The sequence below is a fragment of the Ambystoma mexicanum genome, chromosome 4p (genome assembly GCF_040938575.1).
Source record: "Ambystoma mexicanum isolate Mex_15411 chromosome 4p, UKY_AmexF1_1, whole genome shotgun sequence".
NCBI classification, from domain to species: Eukaryota; Metazoa; Chordata; class Amphibia; order Caudata; family Ambystomatidae; genus Ambystoma; species Ambystoma mexicanum.
In genome coordinates this window covers 980,278,770-980,306,435 of record NC_090927.1, presented here as the reverse complement: position 1 = coordinate 980,306,435, position 27,666 = coordinate 980,278,770, and positions in this window count along the sequence as shown.

Sequence of the window (27,666 nt, the reverse complement as noted above, 5' to 3'; positions counted from 1 at the left end):
TTCACACAACATGCAATGTTCCCTGGGTAAGCAGACAGACCCATATAGCAAGGCATGACTTCAGAACAAGTCGTGTTCCACCATGACCGAAACAAAGTTGGCAGTGCATGTATCAAAATGTACATGGAAATTAAATGCACTGCACCCGAGTATGTCCCTTGCTGTATGTCCCTGTGAGCTGCCCCTTTCCATGTCTCGGAAGGCTACATGGTTGATACAAGTGCCTCAATGGACCTTGGTGTACCGGAGGGTATGTGCCACTGCCCCTGCAGGTGTCCCAGACAACCTTACAATCAACAGCCATCAGTCCACCAACACATCTGAGCTGCATTGTGTGCTTCAACACCAATATTCGTCCAAGCTCACCCTCAGTGCTGTGACTAAGACTGCATGTGCAACTCGCCTGGTGCAAGCTTTGCTGTGTTGTGGCCCCCCTGTGCTGCTCACCTTGCCTGGAGTTCCTTGGAACACGTCAGCAGTTCTAGGATGTAGGTCTGCAATCCCTGTGCCTCTGCTTGTGCACACATGTGCATGTGGGCACCAACAAACGTGTCCAGAATTCAGACGTCCAATGGGCCATGTCTGCTGGCAAAGGTGCTCTGGAGGCTCATCCCCCTGCAGAAAGGGCATGAAACACATGATTAATGCTTTAAAGTCATCTGTGTGTGTCTCTTCAGGCATCTCATTACTTGACCATGTCAGAGACTTACATCAGAAATCACACCATCAGTCCGTCTTTCACATCCAAAGTGTGGAACACACTATCTACGGCATGAATTGCAACAAGCACGTGTACAGTAAAGATAAGAAACATACTACACAATGCATAGCAATGAATGTACACATTAATCATGAAACACCCCATCTAACAAAAGCTGAACAGTGGACAATAACACCGCAATCATCCCCACTAGGGGTGTCAACACATGTCACACAGCACCAGACATGCCACAGATATGACAGTCCAAAGCCCTTGTGTAATAGGTTGTCACACCGAACCATCCTTGCAAGCCCATGGATAAGGGAGGCAGGAGTGGCATATGTGAGTCAAGGACCCCAAGCAGCAAACACATACACAAGACAAGCCTGAAGGGCCCAGCTGGAACAGACAGTGGATGCCTTCAAAAGCCACAAAGCACCGCACCGTCACATGAAAGCACAATAGACAAGCAATTTTAAACTATATTAACTAATTACACTAACTATGGAAAACCTACATTACCTAATTAAACTAACTATCAAACAGAAACTTAACTAACTAAACTAAAAGAAAAATCAAAAATGGCCACATATGACCCGGGGGGGAGGGGAGGCACCCAGGAGGGGGGAGGTACAGGGTGCTGCTCAACACCCACATGCGATGATGCTGAGCCAAAAAAAAACCTCCATGGGCTCAACGCCTGCACAGCCCGACCTATGTGGGAGATAGATGGTCGTCCGAGTCTGGCTCATCCTGGAAAGAAGGACGTGGCACAGTAGCCTGGCCACGCCTAGCCGCAGCTTGCCCCTCGTCGGCAGCAAGTCTGCCGGACGGGTGAGCCTGGTTCTGTGTGGCGATGTGACGTAGGTCTGCATGCAGAACCTCACGTGATACACGTGCTTCCTCTTGCAAGGTAGCACATGTAACACGGAGTTCCTCCGTGTTACACGTGCTACCTTGCAAGGCCTGGCTGGACAACCGCTGCACCTCCCGGCAAGCCTGTAGCTCAGCCGAGATGGTACGCTCAAGCTGTGCAAACCTCTTCTCTGCCCGCTGCCACTGGGACATCATAAGGACACCCAGAGTGGATTTGAGGGAAGCATACTCCTCCCTCAGGGCATCCATGTGCGCCTCTGCGTGAGCAGCAATTGCTTGATGCAGAGACGACATTTCAGCCTGGCGTGCCCTGTCTGAGGCCGCCATGAACAGCCTGAGCGAGCGGGCCGTGGACCGTGCCGCCTGCTGCTGGAGAAGCACCTGCCTAGCAGGGGGGAGCACAGATCGGGCCACACGCTCCATGCTCTCAGCGATGTTCTCCATTGCTGCCCCCTGCCGTTCTGAATTGGCAGTCATGTCTTGCTCCCACTCAGTATACTGCGGTTACGCGCGGTGACCGCGTTGCCGGGCTTGACCCCTGCGGGACCCAAGGACCGGGGGTCCTCGCTGTGTTGGCACCGCCCGCGGCTGCACGACTACATGCCCCCGTCGACGTGATGTCCCAGGCACATCAGTGACTAGTGTGGAGGGTGACCCTGCGTCCCGATCCACCACGGGCGGAGGAACCAAGACTGTCTGATCCCTCAGTGCAGGTGTCGCAGACAGAGGAGTGTCCACATCAGAATCACTCACCCCTGACACATGGACTTGATGCTCACCCACATCAACATGGACGTCAGAGTCGTCATCAAGGCTGGACTCATAGGCAGCCAGAGACAAGATGGACTGTAGCACTTGGGGGTTTTCGTGGCCTACCACCCCACGACCCCCACTTGTGCCGGATTGATGTAGTGGTAACAACCCTGTGTCGTGGCATGACAACACCATCCTCTGCCTCCATTGCGTCATCACCTGAAAAATAGAGAGAAAAAAGGTCACTACACATGTCAGAAGCACACAACACACACACACACACCGACAACAAATGCATCAGGCAGACATGTGACACACAACATATAACCTGGCATGCATGCTGGGTCAACTTTGAATTGCTTCTGTGATCGGACCTGTTGAAAGGTGGCAGTTTCCATGGAAGTGGGTCTATGCAGTGCAGAAAATGTGTACGCCACTCACTACCTACATGTACAAGGACTCCATGGTGTGTGCCAGGAAATGTGAAGGCAGTGCAAGGTCAAATTCAGGCATCACGTGCATTGTGCATTCAATGTGTACCATATCTAGAAGCCAAGCACCCCTCCACCCCAGTACCAAAGCAGGGATGCCTAGCATGGTATCAAAAGGCTGACCATACACCTGTGTATTGACAGGCAGTGTTGACTGGCATCAACAGCTTAATGTGATTCAAGTGACAACACTGCAAATGATGATGGGACAGTAAGCAGGACACATGATGAAAACTCTGGAGTCCGCCCACGTGTGAAGAAGACACAACAACAGTTGGACAGAGTCATTGGCCATTGAACAGGCTGAGGCCTGTGAGCCACACAGATTGTTAGACCCTAAACATGTGGCCAACGCAGTACTGAGCCACAGTTGACATGGGAAGGCTGATGAGATGCCATGCAATGTATGTCACCCAGGACTTGTATTACAGTGATCATCCAGTCAAGGACACATAGGGGCATGCGTGCAATGCACATGGAGCATGAATGGGCACTCATGTCCCTGCGGGACATCTGACCTATGCACAGTACAAGTGAGATACCCTGCATCAAGTACTAAGGCTGTACCACACGGCATATGTCTAGCAGATTCTACGCTGGAAGTTAGCATCTACACAGGACGCATGAACAGGAAAGTACACATTGCCAAGATTGAAGCAGACCAGCGCAAAGGTGGAACTGGGGTGCAGAGTGGCGGAGGATGGGCAAGGGAGCATGCCTACATGGAGTCCCCGCATGCAGGCAGAGGAGACATGCATCACGGAAGCATTGCATTACTTACACATCAGAACCATGTACACGTCACATGTAGTGGCAATCATGCACAACACATCCCACAAGTGAATCACACACGTCCTCAACAAACACGCATCAACACTCACTGGACTGGGCATCAAAGTCCAGCATCTCTCCCACTCCTTCAACCGATTCAGATGGTATGAACTCCGCAACGAGTGCCTCATGCGGAGTGAGCTCTTCCTCCTCTGGTGCAGGCCCACCGCCAGTCACCAGAGTCAAGTTGTAATTAGAGGCATGCTTAGCCTTAGTGCTGCGTTTGATGTCATTCCAACGCTTTTTGCACTCTTGCGCCGTGCGCACCCCTTGGCCGAATGAACTGACATGTTCCGCAACATGCTTCCATGGGTGTCACGTTGGGCAGCCGTAGTCTGACTATTGGCACCCACTAGCATGTCACGGCTGTGGCCCCGCACGTAGCCCACGAGGAAGTCCAGTTCCTGCTTGCAGAAAGGCTTCTTCCTCGACGTGCAGGAGGTCGTGGCTGTGTGTGGGGTCCCAGCCTGTGCTGCAGGTGCAACCTTCCTCCTCTTGGACTGTGGTGCAGACCCTGGCTGGCTAATGCCGCCCTGACCAGTATGGCCAGTGGGTTCAGTGGATTGAGCCAAGGGAGTGGCAGGTGGAGGGACGACCAAAGGCTTGACTTGTGTCAGTGGCAGCTGGGTGCCCTCTAATGGACCCTGTGCAGCAACATCAGCTGTGGCAGGGACATTGACCGCAATGGTCCTGTTTGGCAGACTCACAACCGGGGTGTTGTTGGGTGCATCTGCCCCTGCACTTGCCAACACCCGGCTGTTCGGGGCAGCAGATGACATAACTGCCCGAGGGACACGTGTCTTGGTCTGAGCAGCCCGGCCTGCCCCTATGGTTTCCCTCCTGGCCTGTTGCAAATCTACCAAGGGCTCCTCAAGTGCCAACGCAGCCTGCGCTGGCAGACCCTGAGCCTGGGTGGCGGTGTCCACAGCTGCACCTGCAGCTACCACTACCCTTGGGCCCGTGGCAGTCGATGGAACGGACTGCCGGGTCACACGGGCGCCAGTGCCAGATGCAGAAGCTGCATCCCCCAGAACCACTGGTGGCATGACTGCACCGAAACATGGCACAACATTGTGCTCAAGTGGCGCACCCCTGCCTCTTCCCCCTCTGTGGCCGCCCTGGACACCCTGGAGTCCCCCTACTCCCTGGTCACCACGGCCACGTCCCCGACCATGCCCGCCACGAGGAGTATGCCCAGCTGAGGCGCCCCTCACCTTTGGTGGCCTCCCAACCATGGCACAGATGTAGTAGTGCCGGCACAGATGGAGTAGTGCCAATGGGAGGTGTACACCACAATTGACCTGGGCAATTGGGGTGAAGGGGGTGGGAAGCAAGATGTTAACAGCCCCCCTGCACCTGCAAGGCTGTATGTGACCCCGGTGATGTAGTGACGGGTCACGCAACGCTCAGGCACCCCAAAACTGCACTAAAACTGTGCACGCAACCCTGCAGCCTACGTGCGTGGATTCAACCTCCCACAGTACGCGGTGGCACCCAGTAACACGAATAACGCGTACGCGTGGGACACGCAGGCTACTATGACATCGAAAATGGGTGCGATACACAGGGGCACCCGCAGTGGGAAAAAGAGCGTGTGCGACTCACCGTCTGACTAGCGCGATGCAGAAAAACACGCGTAGCCAATACCCCCGCCAAAAGAAGAGATACGTCCTTGATAGCTGTGAAGTTGTGATGGCGCGCGAAACAACAGGAAGCAGCAACAACACGTCGGTCTCCACGAAAGCACGTACAGTGAACTGCTGGCCCCGCTCACCTTTAACCCGTGCTGAGGGAAACGCCCGCGCGCGTCACGTCACTTACGTGCATGGGCCCTTTCCTCGGATTACACGCGGACGTGCAGTTTTTCACGCGCGCTGAAACGGCCATGCACGCCTGCACGCGTCACGTCACAGAGGCGCTTGCGCTTGAAATGCCTTCTGTCCAATGAAATTGCGTATGCGTGCAGACGCGCTTACGCGCTAAGGGCCTTTCCTCGAATTACACGCTGACGTGCAGAATTTTCACGTGTCAAATCACTCCGTATCAAGCTGGCCATGCGTAAGCACACGGAAGACCACGCTCCTGCCCAGAAGGCCGAATTACTGGCCCCCAGAGCCCCGAGCACGCTCCCACCTGCCATCTGCTGCTGCCTGACTGCCTGCTGCCCACGTGCCCTGCCATTTGCTGCCTGCACATTAGCCAGGGGTGCTGTTGCTGTGACCACCCCTGCTGGAACCGACTGGGATTCCATCGCTCCACAGCCCAGCCCCAGGACCCAGTTGCCCACCCACTCCTGCCTCTGGGGTTGTCATGTCAGGCACTGCAACATCTGGCACCACTGAGAACCCCCGGCCAGAGAGGCAGAGGGGCACCAGCTTCAGTGCCAGGGACGTTGGTGTCCTGGTGGAGCAAGTCCTGGGGCAGTATGATGTCCTCTTCGGAAGTTCCCACGCCAGCAAGGAAGGACGGACTTGGATCTGGACGGACATCGTGACTGCCATCAACGCGGAGGGGGTGGCAGTCCGTGACTTCCAACATGTCAAGAAGCGCTGGGAGGACTCCAGGTCCAGGACCCTCAACAAGGCCCGGCGCCTCTTGAAGGCAGCGGATGCTAAGGGGCCACTTGTCGGAAGATCAGATGAGGGTCCTGGAACGCATATCCCCAGCGCTCCACGTCCAGGTCCTTGAGAGGCAGACCCGTCTGGAGTCGAGCGGTAAGTGTACATGCATCCTGATTGTAAGCTGTGCGTGTGGTGATGTTTCAGTAGTGTGCAGGTTGCACATCTGTTTGTATGGGGCCGAGTATGGGTAGGGGTGTACAGGGCTGTGAGGCTAACACATGCGAGGGCTGTCATTTGTGAGACATGGATGGTGCTTGTGTGTGTAGGCTTGCATGCCAAATGCAGTTGTGTGGGCACACATGTTTGGGTGAATGTGTATGTAAGTAGGCATGTTTGTGATGTCACGCATGTATGTTTTTTTCAGCTGCATGTATCAGCAATGTGTACATGTGCATGTGTGTGTATTTGACAAGGGTGCAACAGTGATGCAACATGGATGCATGTGACAGCGGGATGTGGAAGCCTGATTGGCAGATGTGACATGGATGCCCATCTGAACACTGCGACAGTTGGCAGAGGTGTACACATGCATGCAAGTGTGGTTGTGTGTGTACATGTGTAGTGCACTCCCTGTGTTGCATGTGATGTCTGGCTCACCTTTGCCTGCTCATGCTGTTGTATGTGTATGGATGGTGCTGGCAGTTGCGATATGGCTGTGGCATGGCTCATGTGTGCAAGTTGAAATGACATGTGTGTTGGGGATTGTGATGGCATGTCTGAGGTTTGCCAATGCCACTCATGTACAACTGTCATGTGTGTATGTGTCCATTGTACAGTGCCCTGATGCCTATGTTTTATTTCTTCCTGTCTGCAGCGTCAACTGATGAAGAGGGCGGAGAAGGGCTGTGGAGCGCAGCGGCGGGGATCCCACCGCCAGCCGGAGACGCAAGGCCCGGCTCCCCTCCCAGGTTGTGATCTCGTCGGGGAGTGAGGAGTCCGGTGCCGCGTCCCAGGCCGCAGCTGCCGGGGGGAGGTCCAAGAGGCGGACGTTGGAGTTGGACTCCTCGGCAGCAAAAGGGGCAGCTGGGACCCCACAGGGCCCAACGGGGGAAGATGGCACAGAGTCATCCAGGTTGGTGGGGGGTTTGGTGGAGGAGGAGGCCGTGCAAGCAACAGAGACGGGCGGGGTCTGGAGGTGGGGATTCCACTGGTGCTAGTGGTGCAGTGCAGGACCAGGGACAGGAGGCAGCACAGGCCGCCGCAGAGGTGCCTGTGTGCAATCCTGTCCCTGATCCTGTCACTGCATCATCTTGCACCAGCAGGGATGCCTACGTCCAGACCCGTTTTCAGGCAGGGGATGAGCTCACGACAACTGGCCTTCCTCTGCCTGCGGAGGTGGCTATCCGGGTCCGGGTTGAACCTGTCCTGACTGGTGTGGCGTTGAGTCAACGGGCCATGCGAGGTGACCTGCAGTCTTTTCATGAGGAGACTGCACGTCATCTCGAATGGCTTGTTGACCGCGTCGGCCTACTGGGACAGGTCACCCAGGCCGGATTCCTCCGTTTGATAGGGCTTTCTACGACCCCCTCCTCAACTGAATCCCCTATGCGCCAGTCTTCCCACCCATCAGTCACCTGGGTGCCCTGTGGAGCTGCCTCTGACGGTGCGGCCAGGCTGGTGGAGGAGACATCCCTGCCACAGTCGGGAGTCGGACGTCCAGCAGGGGTGGCCACATCAACGACTACACCCCAGCCAGCGGAGGATGTGCAGGCAGCAGGAGGCAGTGCACGGGCAGAGGCACAGCAGCAGCAGCAACGTGGTGGGAGCCATGATGGCTCGGGGCCTTCGGCATCGGAGGGGCAGGCATCAGCCGGAGGGCAGGAGGACCCAGGACGGGAAGTGTCTTCCGTGTGGCAGTGGTTGGGCCACGCCATAGATGCGGACCGGCAGCGGGCGGAAGAGGCACGGCTCACGATGGTCAGGGTGGAGAACTCCATGCGGAGGGCCCTGAGGCGGGCCGAGTGCCTCGAGGCAATCTGCAGGGGGTTGGAGGTAGACATGTCGACGGCCCTGCGGACCCTCGGGGCCATGGAGGAGGACCGCCTCCGGGACATTGAGCAGGAGTTCGATGATGCCCTGGCCCGGGTCATCCAAAAGTGAGCCGTCGGACTAGCCCGCTGCCCTTGTAAATAGTTCTGTAGTTAGTGTTAGGTTTCCTTTGGTTTTGCATTTTTTTTGGACCTTTTGGACAATGGGCCACATTTTTGTATATAGTTTTTTTTTATTAGGTAGTGTTATTAGATAGGTTTCATTTCTTCTGTTGGGATCATGGACCCTGGATTGTTTATCTGTACATAGTTGACTGTTGGATTTTCATTTTTTTTTACAATTTACCCATGGAGCAATGGTTTTCAATTTTAATTTTCCATTGGATTTACTTTTGTGGACTGTGACTTTGGACACCTTTCCTTTGGATTATGATTTGTGGTTTTGCATTATTTCACGGACATGCTGGTTTTTATTATTTTTGAATTCCCATTATTGTTTGTTAATTTTTTATTCTATTTATGTTTCTTTTAATACATATTTTTTGTTCAAACTTCAATGTGTAGTATCATCTCATTGGTTTCATGCATATCATGATATGGGTTTTGAGATTCACTGACACCCATTGGGTGTATGTGAGGGACATGTGTTCATTTCCAAACTTGCAATTGGGGTTCTATCATGTTATTGACATTTCTAAGTGGGTGGATGCAATACTCGGGTGGGTGTTTGGCATTTGGAGGCTGACCATAAGGGCCAGGGATCTAGATTGTGATGACAGGTTGGCTGGGGGACATGTGTGGGGGCCTGCTGGCAGGTGCCCCCACAGTGCTGGGGGGTGGGGGTGCAGGGGGACATGAGTTGGGGGCCTGGTGGAGGGTGCCCTGCACTGCTGGGGGGTGGGGGTGCAGGGGGACATGTGTGGGGGCCTGGTGGAGGGTGCCCCACAGTGCTGGGGGGTGGGGGTGCAGGGGGACATGAGTTGGGGGCCTGGTGGAGGGTGCCCTGCACTGCTGGGGGTGGGAGTGCAGGGGGACATGTGTGGGGGCCTGCTGGCAGGTGCCCCACAGTGCTGGGGGGTGGGGGTGCAGGGGGACATGAGTTGGACATGCGTGCTGGCCTGCTGGAAGGTGCCCCACAGTGCTGGGAGGTGGGGGTGCAGGGGGACATGAGTTGGGGGCCTGGTGGAGGGTGCCCCACAGTGCTGGGGGGTGGGGGTGCAGGGGGACATGAGTTGGGGGCCTGGTGGAGGTTGCCCTGCACTGCTGGGGGGTGGGGGTGCAGGGGAACATGTGTGGGGGCCTGGTGGAGGGTGCCCCACAGTGCTGGGGGGTTGGGGTGCAGGGGGACATGAGTTGGGGGCCTGGTGGAGGGTGCCCTGCACTGCTGGGGGGTGGGGGTGCAGGGGTACATGTGTGGGGGCCTGCTGGCAGGTGCCCCACAGTGCTGGGGGGTGGGGGTGCAGGGGGACATGAGTTGAACATGAGTGGGGGCCTGCTGGCAGGTGCCCCACAGTGCTGGGGGGTGGGGGTGCAGGGGGACATGAGTTGGGGGCCTGGTGGAGGGTGCCCCACAGTGCTGGGGGGTGGGGGTGCAGGGGGACATGAGTTGGGGGCCTGGTGGAGGGTGCCCTGCACTGCTGGGGGGTGGGGGTGCAGGGGGACATGAGTTGGGGGCCTGGTGGAGGGTGCCCTGCACTGCTGGGGGGTGGGGGTGCAGGGGGACATGTGTGGGGGCCTGGTGGAGGGTGCCCCACAGTGCTGGGGGGTGGGGGTGCAGGGGGACATGAGTTGGGGGGCTGGTGGAGGGTGCCCTGCACTGCCGGGGGGTGGGGGTGCAGGGGGACATGTGTGGGGGCCTGCTGGCAGGTGCCCCACAGTGCTGGGGGGTGGGGGTGCAGGGGGACATGAGTTGAACATGAGTGGGGGCCTGCTGGCAGGTGCCCCACAGTGCTGTGGGGTGGGGGTGCAGGGGGACATGAGTTGGGGGCCTGGTGGAGGGTGCCCCACAGTGCTGGGGGGTGGGGGTGCAGGGGGACATGAGTTGGGGGCCTGGTGGAGGGTGCCCTGCACTGCTGGGGGGTGGGGGTGCAGGGGGACATGTGTGGGGGCCTGGTGGAGGGTGCCCCACAGTGCTGGGGGATGGGGGTGCAGGGGGACATGAGTTGGGGGCCTGGTGGAGGGTGCCCTGCACTGCTGGGGGGTGGGGGTGCTGGGGGACAAGAGTGGGGGTGCAGGGTAGTCCCCCGTGGTGTGGGCTGCCTGCAGGGGCCGTGAAGGTTGTGGAGCGAACACCTGGGAGGACCCACACGGCCAATTCATGTGTAGTACTCCACGGAACCCCTGAAATACACGTACCCAGCTGAAATCGCGTGTGAAACTTCCCGCGCACCCCAGTAATACACGTACCATGCTCGCACAGGGCCAATCGCGTGTGAAACTTCCCGCGCACCCCTGAAATACACATACCCTGCTGAATTCACGTGTGTAACTTTCTGCGCACCCCGAAATACACGTACCCAGGACATTCGCGTGTGGAACTTCCAGCGCACCCCTGATATACACGTACCCTGATGGAATCGCGTGTGGAACTTTCCGCACACCCCTGAAATACACGTACCCTGCTGAATTCACGTGTGTAACTTCCCGTGCACCCCGAAATACACGTACCCAAGACATTCGCGTGTGGAACTTCCAGCGCACCCCTGATATACACGTACCCAGCTGAAATCGCGTGTAGAACTTTCCGCGCACCCCTGAAATACACCTACCCTGCTGAATTCACGTGTGTAAATTCCCGCGCACCCTGAAATACACGTACCCAGGACATTCGCGTGTGGAACCTCCAGCGCACCCCTGATATACACGTACCCAGCTGAAATCGCGTGTGAAACTTCCCGCGCACCCCTGAAATACAAGTACCCTGCTGGATTCACGTGTGTAACTTCCCGCGCACCCCGAAATACACGTACCCAGGACATTCGCGTGTGGAACTTCCAGCGCACCCCTGATATACACGTACCCAGCTAAAATCGCGTGTGAAACTTCCCGCGCACCCCTGAAATACACGTACCCTGCTGAATTCACGTGTGTAACTTCCCGCGCACCCCGAAATACACGTACCCAGGACATTCGCGTGTGGAACTTCCAGCGCACCCCTGATATACACGTACCCAGCTGAAATCGCGTGTGAAACTTCCCTCGCACCCCTGAAATACACATACCCTGCTGAATTCACGTGTGAAACTTCCCGCGCACCCCTTATGTACACGTACCCTGATGGAATCGCGTGTGGAACTTCCCGCGCACCCCTAATGTACACGTACCCAGCTGAAATAACGTGAGGAACTTCCCGCGCACCCCAGTGATACACGTACCCCGCTTGCCATGCTGGTACAGGGTTAGCGCAGCCCTTTGCGCTGGATTGGGGATTTTGATGGCTTTTCCCGGCGCAAGGGGCGTTCTTGGGGGCGTAACTGGCGCTGCTGCAGGGTTGCTGCGCCACTGTGCGCCACGGCTGGTTTTGGTGGCTGGAATCCATGAATACGCTGTGCGCGGAAATGTATTTTGGCGCACGCTGCTGGCGCAGGGATTCGCACGCGCACACTGTGCGCCAGCCGCGTGCGCCACTTATGCGCTGAATTCTATGAATTACCCACTCAAAGTATATCAGCCACAGCTTGCCAAGAGGTTTCAGTACTATCCGATTACAACATCAGAGGCCCTTCTTAAAGGTGCAATGCTGTGTGGTTTAATTTTTTGAAGTTCAGTTGAAAAGTGTGAGCAATGTCTAGCTGGTGATTTAGAACTTTTCAGCTGCAATTCTTGCAAGTGGTTTTTCTATCCCATTAAAGATCCATCAGCATCGGGCAAAATGCTGTACAGTAACATTGAACGTTTAAGAGCCTTGCTGAGAAGTGCGTTGCTGTCAGGATAAAAGTATAGCAGCTCTAAAAAAAAATAATGTATTATAGTCTTACTGGAAAGTGCAAGTGTGGTTGCTTTCAGATAATCGCCAGTTTTTAATTCTTTAGAACCTGTCAGGTGATATTAAGAGCTATATAAAAGTTTTTAAAAAGTATGCCAGGAAATAAAATATAGCAGCAGCAGCCCTGCTCAAACAAGTGGCTATTGTCCCAATTAAAAAATAAACCAGCCATTCTGAGAAGGGTCAGTATTGTCACACTTGGAGAATCTGGGTCAGAAGTGGTAGGTTAAGTCATCTTAGCTGGGGTTATAACTTCTGACCTTCAACTACACACACCATGCACCTTGCGCCACACATCACACCATACACAAACACACACACCACACAAACCTGCCTACACACAAACACACACAAGCACACACACACACACACACACACACAAACACACTTTGCAGCAGGCATGTCAACTGGCAGAGCTATATTTCCCGATAAACAATTGTTTCCGAAAGATCCATTTGGCTTGGGTAATGCCAGTCACATTAAACGGGGTAACTCACTGAGACTGTTTCCCCCATTTTGTAGCAGCATTTATATGGGGGCTAAGTCCCCAATACTTCCCTTCTACGCTCCTCTCCCCTTCCCGAACCCCCAACTACCCATAAATATTAAAAGAAAATATTCCCTAACCTCACCCCCCAAACCCCTATAAAAATGCAGTGAAAACAATCTTCTAAATGGCCGTTAAAAAACGTGGGCCAGTACCATTAAAGAAGGCCTAAGAAGGCTGAAACACCAATTTGGGGTTGCCTATGGTACTTTTGTTCAGAGGAGAATTGCCTAGTGCTGGACTGCCCTTGTGGGTGGGACCAGTCTGATATGTAAATGGTTAGTTTCCACTGGAAACCGTACAGTGAGCTAAAACCTGATGGTAGACCCACCTGGGTGGGATGCATCCCACAGAACTGGTTATATGAGCAACATTGGTTCTCAGTAGAGGAGCTCCCACACTTTCATACATTTTGTAAAATTTGGGGTCTTACTCTAAGGTACAAAGGGTAATCCAGACGTGGACCCCTTGCGCACTTAGCCTCAGAGAGGCTCTGCTTCACTTTTCTGATAAGGCCCAACTAGGTTAAAACACATTTCTGGTGTGGCAGATGGGGCTCTTGTTCAGTAGAGAATTGTCTAGCGGTGCTGGACTGCCCTTATGGGGAGAGCAAACTGATACACAAATTGATATTTTTCTTCTATGAGCTAAAACCTGGTTGCAGACTCTCTTTAGTGGGATACATCCCATAGAGCAGGTTGTTTTAGCTGTGTTTGCTCTAGGTAGAGGGGCTGCCATGCTTTCTTTTACATGTTAAAGGCGTATTTAACTTATGGCTGGCTCTGCTACAGCGGCACAGCACCTGAATATACTTAATTCAAATGTGATTTATAAATCAAGCGGTGCCTCTGAAAGGTCACCTTTAGTCACCTATCAAGTCTAGAAGAGGGGAGTTAATGAAAAAAGACAACATTAAGAGCATCATGGCTTGAAATCTTCCACTGCAATGGAACATTATTGCACTGGCCGACTTTCTTCATCATAGCTGCTCACGAGTTTAAAAGTTGAGCGTGAACATTACGCCCATTCAGTACTTGTTCTTATTAAGATTGACAAGTGCTGGTACTGTGCCATCAAAAGTTGGCCAGATGTTCTAATTATTGCAAGTACTGCTCCAATAAAAGTATAGAGATCTGCTGGGATGCAATGGTGCCCCTTAGTTAAATGTTCTGCCAAATTTAGGCTCATTGACATCTGACACGCCCTCTCAAGTGTGGGAGAGAGCATCGTAGTTGAACTGTACCAATTCCATCTGGACACTTTTCATCGGCTTCATCTCAGACAGCCTAGTATCAGTCATGGGCCAAGACACAGGTAGTTTTGCTAGATGTATGGGATCACACATGTATGGCTGCTAATTTGGGCACTATCTAAACAATGCCACTCCTTCACCTCTTAGCAGCTTTGGATCCAACAAACTTGAAAGCTTGTTGGTGCACACCAGATGTCGCCCTAAGTAGGCTGTTTGGGCTGTGGAACGCTGTTCGTCCTCCTCAAGGAGAAGCTGTAATCTGTGCGCCCTGCCGTAACGCTATGAGGTAGCTGTGGAATTTATGAATTTCAACTGTGATACATTATCACCAGACTCTTTCGTGAGATTTTGGACACTCTCACTTTCTGTATCTGATATCTCACTCCATACACCGCGCACCCGAAGTAGCCCTCAGTAGGCCGTTTGGCTGTTCGGGTGTGCGGCGGTGCGCAGTTGACTTTCTTTAGTGGTCCTTGAGTTATCTTCTACATATAAAGTAAGCTACATTGCTGTGGTTGCGTGTAATATTCAGACGCTGTGCAGTATTGTTGAAGATGTTAGGTTGACTTACAGTTGTATTATGCAGTCCGTCCAACGTGGAAATCTCATTGAATTAGTAATTATGTTTTCTGCATTCAACGTGTTTTATGTGTGCAGGTAATTTCTTTATGGCTTGTACATTATACATCCTGTGCTACTGCTTTATATTTGGACAGATTTTATGTTTGGGCTCTGACAATCATTTTTTGCACTTTATTTTGGAACTTATCTCGGATTCATTTGATCCCCGATTCAGGAACATGTGACTTGTATGGTTTAACCTCTATCTCTGTATTCAATCATGCAAGTTTAGGATTGATCTAACAACAACTATAGGGAAAAGGTAAAAGGTGAATGCAGAAGACAATTTATAGAGGGATTTTCTCAAGACCGTAACATCTCATTCATATTGAACTGTAGATACTTAATCATTACTCAAGTATAATTACAAACTAAGTGTGATTGAAATCTTGAGTATCCTAGATGAAAAATAAACCGTCCTTAGTTCAGAAGGACACTGTCCCCGATATTATTTGCAGCCATGACCACACAACGAGCTAGTCTAGCCAGAGCTGCGGCGACACCCTTGCCTGAAGAGTGTGTCAATGAGCAGGAAATGCTGGTCTGTGCTCTAGCTTGCTCCAACAAATTGAAAAATACCCCATAACTGTGATTGAATTGGATAATGAGGAAAGTTCTCAATCACTTTTTATCGAAGATAACGAAAAGCATAGGCAAACCCAATCTCAATTGTGTTGTTAAGGGTCCTTATATTGACTCTATCAACAACCCTAACAGATCATTCATAGATGACCCATTCATCTTTCAAGAAGCGAATCCCTTAATGGGATTGTCCACTTATTCTGAAAAAGCAGAAGCAGATTTTCGCACTAACACCAATTTATCCGAGTTAACATCTCTTTTGGGTATGCACAATGGCTTAACCATTCAGGAGCTATGTGAGCAGACTGAAGTGTTGCACAGCATCTTTAGAATGATAGGACTCTTACCGGATAAATGTAATGAAGATATGAAAGGTTGTGTGTCTTTGATGTTGAACGATCTGTATAAATCCAATTCTGCTATGTCAAAAAAAGACTATGAAAGAAAATGTCCTATTGATCATGGGCATGTAGTGAGCAATGTCATTGATATCACCAATTCACTCCCAAAGGATGTTGTCATTAATAGTCCTCCGTTTGTATGTACCTCCAGTGATAACGACCCAGTTCCTACCCTGATAGTCACTCCGAGGTACAGATCACCGAAGTACCTGCCCCTGCTTGTGTAGAAGATTCTCTACCCAAGGTTAAATTAACCAAAAAACAAGAAAACAAAATTAAACAAAAAAAGGCGTGTGGGCAAAGATCTTAGAACAAATCCTCAGGCAAATTTCTAAGAGATAAGGGATTCAGCCACATTATTGACGAAGCCTCACAAGAGGAAACGTTTTGAAAACAATCTACTACTGATTTAGTCAACTCTATGACTAACATAAACCTTGGTAAGAATATGAGCACTAAAAAACAAACGAGTATTGATCAATGTACCCAGAGTGACTATCAGGATGGGGACAATAATCTATCAGAGGCCGTGAAAAATAAAAAAGATTCTTTACGCCTGGAGCAACAACTGAAGACAATTGAGTATGGAATTAATGATATCTTTGAGATTTTTAAAAATCCCAATGCATTGTCTAGGACAGTCACTCCCATACCTGCCAATACAAAAAACTGCATTCTGGAGAAGGTATTTGAAAATGTAAATACTAAAATCTGTGATTCCTCCAGGCACCTAAATACCGACCTTGAGGGTCTAACCTCTATCATTTATAAACCTCCCACAGAATCTGTCAATGTTGGTTTTGACCTCAAACTGAAAGTTACTGATTCAAAATCTGACCAACCACACAAAGTCAACAAGGCATTGACTTTATAACATCTCAATCTTATAATGAAGATCCGCAAGTTCCTAATTTGGGGAGAGAGACTGAACAGAATGTGACAAAAAGCATAAGTCTCGATGAATAGACAGTCAAATGTCTTGTTGTTAACATTATGCAAGAATTAAATGGAAATACCAGCAATTTAGGCAACCCTGAAACCATCGCTGATACAAATTTAAATTTAAATACTAACAATTATTATCAAATTGATAATAAAACCATCACAAATGTTGAATTGGACTTGCGCAAACCGATTTTACAGGACCAGTCCAGTTTGATTATGAGCTACATATTTGAGGATGGTGGACCTCAGTCTTTAAACCGTCCTTATATATTGTCGCTATTTGCTGAGATTCCTGAATTTAGCCTTATTACATCAGCAGATATTCTGTTGGTGGATTATGTACTCAACCTCAGATTTGATTACATACGATTGGTGATTCCCTCTGCCCTAGTTAGGACACTGCTCCTTAAAGAAGTGGTCTCTTTGCAGAGAAGAGATTTTGATATTACAAACTATACGCCACCAATCTTATCCAATGATAAAAGATAAACTCTTCCCAAAGAGAATACCAATAAATCTCAACCTACTACAATAATCAATCCAACAGGAGAATTTCATTGTGGGTCTGATACTCAAGACTGGAGATAGCTTGAATTATCGTTACGGGACTCCATTACTCAGTTAAAATACTGCAAAGACCACTTTAGCGTGACTGACAGGATTAGCCTGTGTAGCTGGAATTCTTGTGGTCACTCCCGTTTAGTTAATTGTACGACTCTAGTAATCAAACTATCTGGTTTCGACTTTATTCTCCTCCAAGAGACATGGGCAAGTGTAAACTTAATATGGGATGGCTTTGATATTATCAGTATTCAAGCAACTCAAGGCCTTCAGGGTAGACCCAAAGGTGGGCTTCTATTGGCGTATAGTCAGGGTAGAGATATTGTAAAAAAAAGTGAAAATAATATATCAGGTTGTATGCTTATTGGCACCTTTCAGATACAAGAACAATTAGATAGATTTCACTTACTTATTGTCAATGTATATTGGAACCCGAGTGAATATTCTGATGTTGTGGGTGAAATTTGTGATCACTGGCATGAAATAGCCAAAGGAGGTCAAATATGAATTGCTGGTGATTTAAATGCAGACTGTAATATTGAGCCCTCTTTGATTGAAGATCTGAGGTCAGATCCCGCCCTCCATGCATGTAAAAAAGGGAATTCCAAACTGCGAGGAGCACTATGTCTTGCCTTTGCCAATATATGGGGTCTTGAACTCATCAAACATACACTACTGACTTGGAAGGCACAAGGCTGTTCCTAAACCATTGATTATATGTTTGTATCCTGTCAATTGAGCAAGAGATTGTCGAAATTTGAATTGAAGGATTCTCCCCATAGTGACCATGTGATGCTTCAAATTTACTTCCAGTTCTGTCATTATAGTGAGGAAAATGATTTCTGTGAGAAAAATCTTACAGTTAATCCAAGTGGGAATAGAGTTAACTGGACTAAACATAAATTAGATATATGCATGTTAACTATGTTACAAGACTTTGAATCTTCGAAATTGGATTGTAAAATTATAAGATATTCAGCTGCCAACTTCATACCATATCGGAACACTATAATGGGTGATCTGAATGATAAGAAAGCATTTTTCTCTAACATAAATCATAATCATCGACACAGAACTGATATTTTGATCCACGATCACAGGTTGTTGCCGAGGAAAGAAATAAGAACTATTAAAAAGGATATAGCCGAACCCATGATACAAACATCTAAAATCAAACGACTCAAGCAAACCTTTAAAAATTGGTTAATATGGTACAGGGGATGACTCTATCAAAAGGATAGTTAAAGGTTACTGTGTGCTGTGAAAAACAACAATTCGGCATCTTTCTGGGAAATCCTGAACAATCTCGAATCCTCCCAACAAGCAAAGATCCTTAATCCGATTAGTGAACAATGTTGGATTGATCATTTTATTAACCTCTACAATAGACACGGGTATAGTGTTGTTAGAAGTAGCGTTGAATCAACAATCTGGGCCTTAGATAATACTACAGAGACAGTTTGTCGACTTACCAATCTTTGCAAAAATTCTAGGTGTGCTTGTCCCAACAATCTTTCCAACTCAATCTTTAAAACTAATATCTTCCTCTGGACAAGAATTTTGTTTATTGTATTTGAAGGCATACTTAAAACGAAGACAATTCCTGTCTCCTGGAATGTCTGCATTGTACTTCCAATCTACAAAAAAGGACTCAGAATGTTTCCGACTAGTTATAGACCAATTGCCATCACTGATGCGGATTCCAAAATGTTTGCATCCATGGTGCTGACTCACATACATAAGTGGATAGATGACAACAATATACTGAACACCAATCAGATAGGATTAAAAAAAGGCATAGGTACAGATTTTGGGGGTCTAATTCTTAGCTCCCTACAGAGCAGCGTCTTGTATTTGTAGCATCAATCGATCTTAGTATGGCGTTTGATTTGGTTGATAGGTCAAATCTTTGGTGTATATTGTCGGAGTTGGGAATGCCTAGAGACTTATTAGAAATTTTTATTGCCTTGTACTCGAACACAAGAATGCAAGTTCACTTAAATTCAGGCGGACTTCTATCCATAAAATTTGATATCTCAAATGGACTTTGGCAGGGTTGTATGTTGGCCCCAACTCTTTTTAATCTTTACACGTCAGGAGCAGGGAATGCTCTGGAAGAAAAGGGCTTGATTTCCCCCAAGTTTGGAGTGGTCGCCATGGATGGATGACAGCTAGGCTGTGAATGAATGGGAGAAATATGTATAAAAGGTGAGGTTTCTTGGACTGAAGGCAGAGTCGACCAATAGACGAAACATCCGATGAAGGAATCATGAAGAGAAGCTGGCTGCATCCTCCTGGACCATTTAACTGCCTGGTGAAACCCTGCTTTAGTACTGAAGCTCCAATTCCAAATCGACTACGGAAGCTCCGGAAAAGATGACTTCTTCCCTTGGGTTGGTGGGACCAACTAACCCCAAGACGAACTTTGCAGTAAGACCTTCCCTAACTGGCTGTACTTCTTTGCTGCTGTTGGAACCGCGTGCCAGGGGTCACGAAACCTGTAGTCGAGTTCATCGTCTATAAGCCGGACCAGAGATCCAGGAAGATCCTGAGGACTCTCCCGAAGCAGGACGACCCAAGCCCGAGTCACCTCACCAGAGTGCTGCACTCCAGATGCAAGGGAAGCCTTTCAAGTTTCTATTTGCCGGTAGCTGTAACCTCAAAGTGCCGCTGAACTGAAAAGAGACTGTAGATGCTGCCGACCTTCAAACTGCAGTGCAGGAGTCCTCCAGATGTCCTCCCTCTTGTCCCCATGACTGAGGCCCAGGAACCCAGTACCTGCAAGACTGCAACCAGAAAAGAAGCCAGCTGGATCCTCGTCGTCAAGCCTAAGATACTGTCCCAACTAAGGGGTACTTACCTCTTTTGTCTGTAGCTTGCATTATCTCACTTGAGACCTGCAGTAGCTGCTTTTTGCAGAGTTGATCTCAGTTCTGACCCTCACAAGCCTAACAGCGTGTGGCCCAACATTGATTTTCTACAAACTCTCTAACATTGTGCAAGACTTTTGAGCTATCTAAAGAAGTGCCTCAGCTCCATAGACATTGCTCGAATTGACTTTGGCTTTCCTGGCTCCCTGCAGACTCTTCCGACCCATTGACTTTGATTGTAACTATCCCTCATAGGAGATGCATGAGTTTAAATATTATTGCTGGGAAAGATCGAATCTAGACTTCATTGGGAGATTGAAAAGTGCTCACATGCTCTGGGAATCTGTTAACCTTTTTCCTTCCCTGACCTTTTCCTTTTCCACAATCTCAGAATTTGACCAAGTACAAAAAGTGATATATAAATGCCAATACTGTCCTAGTAATTGAAGTCACCTCAGGGTGTAGGAAGCATCCCTAACGAGTATCAACTTGATTATCTTGATTCTGAGAACGTGTTATGAAGTGTATTTTTATTGTTGCATATTGTCCTTTTTAAAGAAGGCTTATTTAAAACTGACCGTTAAATAAATAAATAATTATTTTACTAGAAAACCTTGAATGTAAGTGTTATTTGAATACTTGTATGTGTGGATTTCGATGCTACCACTCTACATCTCACATTTACTCCTCTTGAGATATGTCTGGCTGCTCAGTCACTCTACCAACTTGTGTATACAGACCTATACCAATAGCTGGGTTACCTAATACCAAGAGGACAATACTGGTGTAGTCTCCCACAGGGTTACTGTATACAATCTTGCTTAACACTGGCGGCACGCGTTGAGGATTTGTGTAGAGTGGTTAAACTGACTATTTGCTGTACTTGTGCCCAACTTAACCAGCCACAAGGCTAAGCTCCATCAAAAAGTAAAGCAACTGTAACATGCCAAATATGGATAACTTCAATGAGGCGCCCTGGTTATTCTGACAGTAGATCAACTGAAAGATATGTGCAGAGCTAGGGGTCTGCCTGTAAAAGGAAAGAAATATTAATTGATTACAAGGTTGTTGAATCACCAAAGTTTGGGTAGTAGGCCTATAACACCTACTATCCCAAGGAATGTGGAAAATAGTGATGAGGATGACAGTTTAGAGACTAACTCCAATCTGCAATAGGAGTCAGAGGAGGTAGAGGAATCTCAGGGAGAGAACCCCTCTTTGCCACAGCCTGCCCTTTTGCCCCAGTCTGTTTCCATTGGGACCCCACAAGGACCAACATTAAGCCCAAAATGTGTTTCTCTTGAGACAATGAGATTAGAGTTGGAGTTCAAAAAGTTGAATGCTCAAGCTGATGCCAGACATGAAGACATGAAACTCAGGGAGTTGGAAAGGCAACATGAAAAAGATATGAAAAGACAGTCTCTTGAATCTGCTTGAATCTGCTTCCCTTCCAGGGTCCTCTAAGTCTGCAACTCCAAAGAGACCTTGCCTGCCCAAAGAAGCAGTGAGTATGTATGGATCAAAACTTGATGTATTGGATTGGCTAGGTATGTTTGAATACACCTGGGGTCTTCAGGGAATCTGTGGGAATCATGTCTAGGCTCCCCTGAATGGCTGTGATGCTGTGATGGAGTTGGGTACCATTGAGAGAAAGGATTATGAATCTGTGAAGCTGGCTTTTAATAGCCAGATTTGGGAAAACTCCGTCCCAGTACCCTAAGAGGTATAGGATCCTCAAAAAGACTTAAGGTGCCCCTTGGGCTACCTTGGTATGTGAGTAATTAAAGAACTTAGATGGTTGGGTTAAGGGCTACAGAGTAAATACCTTTGAAGGAATGAGAAATCTGCTTTTATTGGAATCTATTTTTGATGCCTGCTCTCCTGAGCTGAGACAGCACTTGGCTGACTCAAAAAGAGATTGATCGCAAAAAGTTAGCACAGGCGGCTGACTTGTGGGTAGCCAACAGGGTCACTCACAAGGAGTCTTGGCTAACTCACAAAAAGGTTGATGGGAAGCAGCACAAGAAAGATGGAAAAGAGAATTCTAATTCCAACCATCCAAAAGTAGGCCACAAACATAGTAAGGGTAAAGCCCATGGGAAACTTGGTAAGTCTAGTGAAACCTCTAGTGCCAAACCAGAGGGAGGTCAGCAGAAAGCACCACTCCAGATAGCATTTAGGAAATGTTTTGTATGTGGGTCTACTGATCATGGGAAAGTGGATCCCAGATGTGAGAGTAAACCTTCAGGGGTCCACGCTGCCTCCTTAACCTTCATCCCAGAGGGAGGGGTTCATATGGCAAGTGGTAACTTTCAATTACTGGCTGAAGACCCCACTGGAGTTCAAGCCAGTATTTCTCTGGTGTCCCTGGGTCTATGGGAACAACAGAATGTGGATGTATATAACTCCATACCAGATAACACAAAAGAATATTATAAGGACAGTGTATTTGTAAATGGTCAGGAGATCGCTGCCATTAGAGACACTAGGGCAAGTATTACAGTGGCTGATGAAAGTTTTTTCAAACCTGACGATGTAGCCAAGGCACCCAAAGGTCCCACTAAACTTGCAGGAGGCCCAATCCAAATGCTTCCAATTCTGCCAGCGCTCATCCAGTGCAATAATATGACCGTTTGAATACCTGTCAGTGTACAAATTGAGGTGCCCGGGAGAGTCCTGTTTGGTAATGATTTGAAAACTCTTGGAGATGTATCTAGTACCCCCAGGCCTCCCAGTAAGAGGAAGTGGGAGGTGGAGGAGATTCCTCTTACCCCCAATACACAGGAAGGCCACCCTTCTATTTCCATGCCAAAGAAAGAGACAAAGGGGAAGCCCAAGATATCTGGGAGAAAGAAAGGTATTACACCTAAACCTGTTCACAGGACAAGGGCATCCCTGGGAGGACAGTCCCAGGTCACCCCAGTGACTCCTTTCCCAGCTGATGCTGAGTGGGAGGACCAACCAAACTCAGAAGAGCCAGCTACTGGTGAAACAGAGCTGGAAGAAAACCTTTCCTATGTTGGATATCTGGATCCTAAAGACCATCCTGAGCTGCAAACATTACTTGCAGAAGGTGGACCCTCTAGGGCACATTTCAGCAGAGGTCAAAGTGAGTGTCCCTATCTAGAAGGTCTTTGCCAACAGACAGCTTCCCAGCTGGAAGGGCAAGATCCAGGGAAGCATAGGCTTTACTGGGAGGATGGCCTCCTCTACAGTAAACCTACTGAGTCTACCCCAGGAGACTATAGAAAACTTGTAGTACCCCAGGAGGTGAGACAACAGTTCTTACAGTTAGCCCATGAGATCCATCTGGCTGGCCACTTGAGTTTCAAGAGGACCAAAGAGAGGCTATCTCTGTATTTCTATTGGCCCAAGATGGGGTCTGATGTAGAAATATTCAGTAAGAGCTGTCACACTTGTCAGACTTTGGGCAAGAGTGGAGACAAGAATGTGGCACCTTTAGTGCTCCTCCCAGTGGTGGGAGTTCCTTTTGGGAAGGTGGGGATTGACATTGTTGGTACCCTAGACCCTCCAACTTCTTTAGGCAACCGAGTTATATTGGTTGTGGTAGACCATGCTATCAGGTATCCTGAAGCCATGCCTATGAGAACTGTTACTGCTCAGGCAGTGGCTAAGTCCTCCTTGGTATCTTTACCAGGGTAGGCTTTCCTACGGAGGTCATCTCTGACAGGGGGTCAAATTGTATGTCCGACTACATGCAGACCATGTGGACAAACTGTGGAGTGACCTCCACGTTCTCAACAGCCTACCACCCCCAAACCAAGGGGTTGTTGGAGAGATTTAATAGAACTATGAAGAGCATGATAAGTGCTTTAGAGGAACCCCTTAGAACAAAGTGGGACCCTCTACGGCCATGCCTTCTCTTTGCTTATAGAGAAGTCCTTCAAGTAGGGGTTGGGTTCAGCCCATTTGAACTGGTCTATGGCCATCCGGTTAGAGGCCCTTTGGCCCTAATCAAGGGAGGGTTGGAGAGTGTTCCTTCCCCTCAAGCCCGTGAGAGTCACTGACTATGTGCTAGGTCTCTGGAGGAGAATGACACTCACGATGACAGAAGCTTCTGATAACTTGAAAGCAGGCCAGGCTCTGGTCAAACATTGGCATGACCAGAAGGCCAACATGGTGCAGTTTACTCCAGACCAGCTTGTTCTAGTTATGGCACCTACAAGGCAGAGGGCCTTACAGGACAAATGGATTGGACCCTTCAGGTTTGTGGGTAAACTTGGAGAGGTCCATTATTTAGTGGAATTGGGCAATCCCAAGGAGGCAGGAAGGTAAGTAAGTGGGCACCACTTGTTTAAATTCACTTTCAAACAGATCAAAAAAGGTTGAGGTTATAAATCATCTTTCAAAAAATTCACAGGAGCTGGCTACGATGAGTCTGGAGACACACTGACTCGTGGAACACAAAAATATGCAGAAGACCAGGTAACAAACCTGGCCACACAGCCGCTCTCTGTATAAGCCCTACCAAGGGCAGTGCAATTTGCAAAATTAGAGTCAACTAGTAAATGTTCACTGTATTTACAGGATGTAACTCATCCAAATAAATCTCTTAGTCGGATCCAAAAGTAATATGCGTTTATCAAAAAGAAAATTCCAAGTTGGTCACTAATAAAATCTTAGTGAGGCCGCGGCTAACTCATCCCATAATTGTTATAAACATAAAGTGCCAATGCATTTCGGAGCATACAGCTCCTTCATCATGGCAGGTCTAATTTACACAAACTGTGGAACATTTATACCAAAAGCATCAAGTTTTGAAAAACATAAACAAAATTGTGATTGTGTTACAAAATATAACCATGCGTGAAAACAATATAAAAATAACATACCAATTTTCGATGAGTTGCAAGGTAAATGGAAAAGGTGAATGAAGCCACACAGTAGGGAAAAGAAAAAATGCCAAAATAAATAATGTGTAAATGAAATAACACAGTTAATTTGAACATGATCAGAAAACCAAGGAAAGTTACCTCAAGGGATCGAGGTAGCCCGTGGAAAAAATGTGCGGGGAGTTGACAACAACTTCACGCAAGATCAAAGGTCTGGAAACCAGACCAAATCAATTCTTCAATCTGTAGGTGCAACGACATGTGTCTTAGTGGGTTGTCTCAGAATTTGTCATAGACACTAGTTGTAGAGGTCTGCAGGCTTACCTGTACTCGTAAAGCTACGAGTGTACTGAGGCTGGGATTGCAGTCAAGCAGGGGACGCCATTCCGCATAGCCAGGGAACAGCGTTCCCAAGGTTACTCATACTAATATAAACACGTGACCCAAATGTGTCCATTGATCGACACGATGCCGATAGGCAGTTGCACTCTATGCAATCAGGCAATCAAGGCTAAGAATCATGGAAATAAAGAATTTGCAGTAGAGCTGATGATAATTACGGAATTATAGAAGGAAAAAAATCGAAAATTAAATATGAGAAAAACGGCTGATAGACATAGAAAACATACTGCCGATTACACTCTATGCAATCAGACAATTCAGGCCAAGAATTCAAATAAAAAAGAATTTGCAGTAGAGCTGATGATAATTACGGAATTATAGAAGGAAAAAAACAAAAATTAAATATGAGAAAAAAGGCTGATAGACATAGAAAACATACTGACGATTGCTCTCCATGCAATCAGGCAATTCAAGCCAGGAATCCAGATAAAAAAGAATTTACAGTAAAGCTACTGATAAATGTAGAATTGTAGAAGGAAAAGAACAGAAAATTGAATATGAGAAAAAAAGGCTAATAGACATAGAAAACATACTGACAATTGTGTATAAATGAGTGAAAATGTCATAGATAAAATAAACAAACATTATGATAATAATAATAATAATAATAATAAGCATATTAGACACACTGCGATATATGGAATAAATCATGCAAGGGTAGCATGTGTATCTAAACCATTACATAAACAACTAATGGGTGTAATCGTGGATATATCATGTACATTTATCATAAATACACCAGTCGCATGCGGTAGCCCCCGGAAGGCGCTACCTTGGGTCCCAAACCTAAGTTCGGGAAGGGCGACAATGGTGTGTAAACGTTGGTGATTGGATCCTAATGTGATAACAATTCATATTGAATCCTAAAATAAAAGACATGAATGACCCCCTTAAAGAGAGAGGTCATCCAAAGTGTCACGGTATAAATGTACATTGGTAGAGGAAGGGAATCATGTACTAGTCACTCATGTATCAACATAATCCTCTTAAGTCAAGCATGGAAAACAATGATTCAAATGTAACAGTGATAGTTAATCTCTTCATTTAGGCCATTTGGGTAGAGGCTCCCAAGTTTGTCTATCCAAAAGGTTTCTCTTTGGTTGAGTCGCAGGCCCAAATCCTCATGGGGATTCGATTTCTTTAACACTTCAAGAATGACAAATCTAATTTGAGTCAGGTTGTGGTTCTCATCACGCCAGTGGCGTGCCACTGCCGAGTTGGTGTTACATGTACGTATGCACGAACGGTGCTCGTTCCAACGTGCCTTTGCTGATCTCGTGGACTGTCCTACATAATACTTACCACAGGGGCATTTTATACCATATATAATGTTCACACTATCACACGTACCAAATGTCTTCAGGAAAATCTTGTTGCCTGTTCTGGGATGGTATATCGTGTCACCCTTGATCACCAAATTACAATGGATGCAATGTAAGCACGGATATGTTCCTGTGCGTGAAGTAATGGGTTCTTTCATCAGTGACCTCGTGTGGACCAGTTCATCTCGTAGGTTTTTGCTCCTTTGATAAGCAAAGACTGGAAGTTGTTCAAATAGATTCTGGACCCTTACATCATTCTTAAAAATGCTCCAATGTTTCTTAATGGAATTCTTTATTTTGTTACTCTGAATGGAAAATTTAGAAACATATACTGGAGTTTTGAGTTCTTTCTTGGGTTTAGTAGTACTTTCCAATAGGCTGTCACGATCAAGGGAATTAACCCTCTGGACTGCCAAATCCAATTCATCCTTTCTGTAGCCACGTGCTTCAAATTTCTCTCTCATGTTCAATTGCTGTGCTAAGTAGTCTTCAGGATCGCTCACAATCTTTTTAACTCTCAACAATTGACTGTAAGGAAGATTTTTGAGTAAACTGGACTGATGGAAACTCAGGCGGTGAAGTAAGTTATTGCGATCTGTGATTTTTCGAAATAATGTAGTAGAATAGTTGGCGTCTTTTTTCTCAATCTGAACATCAAGGAATGTGATTCTGTCTCTGGAGGTCTCTTTGGTGAACTGGATGCGCTGGTCGATGTTGTTAAGATATGTGAAAAAGTCAACCAGGAATGGAACAAAAATATACACCTCTGGTTACGGTTCATCGATGATATTTTTGGAATATGGACAGGCACGGATGAGAGCTTCATCCTGTAAATACAGTGAACATTTACTAGTTGACTCTAATTTTGCAAATTGCACTGCCCTTGGTAGGGCTTATACAGAGAGCGGCTGTGTGGCCAGGTTTGTTACCTGGTCTTCTGCATATTTTTCAATCCCAAGGAGGCCCCTATCAAACTAACCGTCTGAAAGCTTATGTTTCCAGACCAGAACTGGGAGCTTTGCTTCTAGCCTCTGGTCAAGAGGAGGAGGAGAGTGAGCATCTCCC